This window comes from Marmota monax, unplaced genomic scaffold, assembly GCF_021218885.2.
Source record: "Marmota monax isolate L192 unplaced genomic scaffold, Marmota_monax_Labrador192_F-V1.1 WCK01_AAM20220418_F8-fsc00108, whole genome shotgun sequence".
Classification (NCBI taxonomy): domain Eukaryota; kingdom Metazoa; phylum Chordata; class Mammalia; order Rodentia; family Sciuridae; genus Marmota; species Marmota monax.
Window position 1 is genome coordinate 1032569 of NW_026694593.1, and position 4755 is coordinate 1037323.

The window sequence follows — 4755 nt, forward strand, 5'->3', positions numbered from 1 at the left end:
AACTGGGACGCTGTCATTCACGCCCCCCCCCCCGGTAACTGCACCAATGGCGTTCTGAGCCTTTGAGCCTCCCCCAGGAGCGAGGATGGGCGGTCCAGACGGCCATCTTGCCTTAGGGCGGTAGCCACGCCCCCTCTGCCTTCGCGGCGCCCCCAGGTCTAAAGCGCATGCGTGCTCTGCTAGGGCTGTTTCTAATTCGTAGATGAGTCCCTGATCCTTTCTTGAAGATCCAGTTGTAAGTGGGGTCATCGCGTGCTTTAGGATCCGTTGGAATCTTTATGTTCAAATCTGATCTTTAGAGTGAGATCCCCAGCAATGCAAGGGGAAAAAAAATGTAATCTTTAATTTTTGTGTAGCTTTTCTCATTTTTTTTTATAGAGCCCAAACAATAGAGGTCAAAGTGCGGCAGGAAGGACTGAGGTTAGATAACTAATTTTGAGGTTTAGGAACTAAAAAAATTGCAGGAATGAAGGACATCTTGGAGGTGGAGAAAATAACATTAAGGGTCTCATCCAGCTCTGAAACTGGTTGTGCCTACAGGTCGATTTTTTTTTTTAATTCTACACTTCAGTTTTTCCCCAATTTTACTGATATATAAAAATTGAATACATTGATTGGGTGCCATGTGATGTTTTTATACATGTATACATTGTGTAATGTTGTGGGGCGGTTTTGTTTTTGTACTGGGGATTGAACTCAGGGTTACTCTACCATACCATTGAGCTTCATCCCCATCCCTTTAAATTTTTTATTTTGAGACAGAGTCTCATTAAGTTGCTTAGTGCCTTGCTAAAATCGCTAAGGCTGGCTTTGAATTTGTGATCCTCCTGCCTCAGCCTCCTAAATCACTGGGATTACAGTCATGCACCACCACACCCATGTAATATTTAAATCAGGTTAAACCTATTTTCTAAAACACGTATCGTTTCTTGATGATGAAAACATTCAGAATCCTTCTAGTTTTTTGTTGTGTTTTTTTTGTATAGAGTACATATTGTCACCTATAGTCACTTTACTGTTCATACCAAATTTTTACTCCTATCCATCTGCAACTTAGTACCCATCAACTTTTCCCTCATCTCTCCCTTCCCTCAATTCTGGCAACCACCATTCTAAACTTTTTTTTTCCCCCAGTACTGGGAATTAAAACCAAGGCCTCGGGGCTGAGGATGTGGCTCAAGCGGTAGCGCGCTCGCCTGGCATGCGTGTGGCCCAGGTTCGATCCTCAGCACCACATACAAACAAAGATGTTGTGTCCGCCGAAAACTGAAAAATAAATATTAAAAAAAAAAAATTCTCTCTCTCCACTCTCTCTTTAAAAAAAAAAAACAAAAAACAAAAAAAAAAAACCAAGGCCTCTGAGCTACATCCCCAGCCCTTTGTATTTTTTTTATTTTGAAACAGGCTCTCACTAAGTTGCAGTGTTGAGAGCCACAGTTTAGTCGGAATGATGCCTGGCATTTTGCTAGAGGTAATGGTTGAAAGGTGACCCTGCTCGGGATTAGGGTGGTTCCGGGATTAGGGCGGATCCTGGGGGGGAATAGGGAGGCTGCGGGATTAGGGCAGATCCTGCTGGGATTAGGGCAGATCCTGCTGCCTCAGGCGCCTGCTACTTTGGAGTTCCCTTTGAGTTCTGGCGGGGTTGGGGGAGAATTGGCGTGTGGAGCCCGGTGGAGGGAGTGTGTTCCCGGAAAGTGTGTGTAGAGTGCCGGTGAGCGTTCGGGAATAAAGAGTTGCTGTTTGAACCTACAAGGCTTTGTGGCGGCTTGGTTATTTTGTGCCCAGCCAGACTGCAGCACTGCAGAGTCTGACCTTGAACTTGGGATTCTCCTGCCTCAGCCTTCCAAGTTACCGGGATTACAGTTGGCACCACCATTCCCAGGTGTATTCTCAACTTCCATGAGATCAACTTTTTTATATTCACATGAGATCATATGGTAATTGCTTTTCAGTGCCTGGCTTATTTCTGTTAACATGGGATTGAACCCAGAGACGCTTAACCACCAAGCCACATCCCTGGTCCTTTTTATTTTTTGAGACAGGATCTTGCTAAGTTGCTGAGGCTGGCCTCAAACTTGCAATCTCCTGCCTCAGCCTCCCAAGTAGGTGGGACACGGGACCCAGAAGTAATGCTTGCTTCGAAGTATTCCTTAATACATTCAAGCTGACACCTTAACCATCACAAGGAATGGTTCAAGGAGCCTCAGGGTCACTTGAATATATATGTCCATCAGGATTGTCCTTGTACTGGCCAGAGCACAGGACAGGAGAAAGCTCAACTCTGGAGCTGTGTAGCTGGCAGTGTATAGCTGCTTTCAAGTGGGAAGATTTTTCTGCCTATTCCTTTCATCCAGTAGGTGGAGAAATTGAGGTACAGATGGGAAGAGCCGCCTAAATCTATTAAGAGCACATGAAAGTTCCAGGAGCCTAATCCTAGTCCAGGGTCCTCTCCACTGTCCCAGGCTTCCCCACAGCCCTTGGTCTAGAGGTCATCAGGGGAGTGGCAAGACAGGAAGCCAGGAATGGGAAAGACTGAGCATCGGGGTGGAAGCATACTGGGGGGATGGAAAATGAGAGGAAGAAAAGGAAACAGCAAGAAAAAAGAAATAACTAGAGAAGCCAAATAGCTCCAATAAAAAGTCACAGTAGATAGGATCTGAAAGAGAGATCTGCACTCCCATGTTCACTGCAGCATCACTGACAATAACCAAAGGTGGAAGCAACCCAAATACCAATCAATGGAAGGATGTATAAGAAGAGATGGCATGTATACACAATGGAGTATTATTCAACCTTAAAAAAGGAAATCCTGAGGGGTGTGGTGGTGCACGCCTGTAATCCCAGCAACTCAGGAGGCTGAGGCAGGAGGATCAGCATATTAGCAATCCTTAGTAACTCAGCAAGATCCTGTCTCTAAATAAAATATTAAAAAGGGCTGGGGAGGGGCCGGGGTTGTTGCTCAGTGGTAGAGCACTTGCCTAGCATGCACAAGGCACTGGGTTAGATTCCTGGCACCACATAAAAATAAAAACAAATAAAATAAAGGTATTGTGTCTATCTACAACTAAAAAAATTTTTTAAAGATGGGCTGCGGATATGGCTCAGTGGTTCAGTGCCCCTGGGTCAATCCCCCCAACAATACCACCTCTGGCACAAAAAAAAAAAAGAAATTATGCCACACCCTACAAAAGAATGAACCTGGAGGACATTATGTTAAATGAAATAAGCCCATCGTAAAAGGACAGATACTCTGTAATTTCACTATGAGAGTAACCTAGAGTAGCTAAATTCATGAAAACGAAAAGTCAAAAGGTAGTTGCCAGGGCCCAGAGTTTGTGTTTTGCGAGATGCAAAAAGTCTAGACACCTATTCTCAAGAATGTGACTGTAGTTGATGCTACTGAACTGTACACTTAAAAAGTGGCTAAGGGCACGGTGGGTGGAGTATGCCTATAATGCCAGTGGCTGGGGAGGCTGAGGCAGGAGGATTGCAAATTTGAGGCCAGTCTCAGCAACTTCATGAAGCCTTAAGCAACTTAGCAAGACCCTATCTCAAAAAACAAAAGGATGGGGATGTGTCTCAGTGGTAAATCACCACTGGGTTCAGTTCCCAGTACTGCAAGATAAATACATACCAACAAATAAGTAAATAAACAGATAGATAAAACCCTTTAGTAGAGGAGAGTGACCAAAGTGTGTGGTCGAGCCAGGGGTGGGGGCTCAGGCCTGTAATCCCAGCGGCTCAAAGGTCAAGGTTGAATTCCTCAGTTAAGGGCTTATAGGTACTCTAGGGAAAGTCATTTGAGGTGGGAGGAGGGGGAAAATAAACCAAATCACAGAGGATTAAAGAAGGAGGGCAACAGAGTTGGTGGAGGGGACCATAGCAGATGTCTGCTGGTGTTGACAGAGAGAGGGAGAGGGGGTGGACAGAATGGGTGGAGTTCTGGGGAGGGTTATTGTCCCACCTGAAGACAGAAGGAAACCAAGCGCAGCCAGGCAGAGCAGCGCACGCCTGCCATCCCAACAACTCCCGAGGCTGAGGCAGGAGGATGGAAGGTTCAAGGACAGCCTGGAGAACCTAGGGAGACCTTGCCTCAAAATAAAAAATAAAAAGGCTGGGGATGTGGCTCAGTGGTAAAATGTCCCTGGGTTCAATCTCCTGCATCAAAAAAACACAGAGGGAGTGGGTCAAGTGGTGTGGGCATGGTGGTCCAGGTCAGTGATTTATAGGACAAACTCCTAGCCGTGACAGAGAGTGCTCTTGGTGGGAGGAAGGACTTGTACCTCCTTGGCAGGAGGGAGAGGGGGAAGGTGGTGTGGGAGTGTGGACAGAGCCTTGTTTGTCAGATATTGAGAGGGACATGGCCAGGAGGGGGTGGCTGCATCGTCTTTCTATAAATTCGTCTACCAAGACTTGAAGCCAACTGCTGCTCAGGGGGCTGAGCTGGAGTCACGAGAAGTGTGGGAGAGCTGGGGATGGCGACTGTGGGCGCCCTGCAAGGGAGTCGGTAGTGACAGTAATGACGAGGTGTCACCTGTCTAGCAGGCACAAGCTGAGGCCGGTGAGTGCTGCAGGAAAGGTTCAGGGTGCTCCCCAGCAACCCCAGTGTGCAGGAGAGGGCTCTGGCAGGCAGCAGAGGTCCTCGGGCATTCAACCCACAAACCCAGTGGTGGGTCCGCCCTGTGTTCTCAGGCCTCTCGCTGCATATCCTGGCTGTCCTCTGGGAACACCCTGCTCCCCCCAAAACAGTACCAG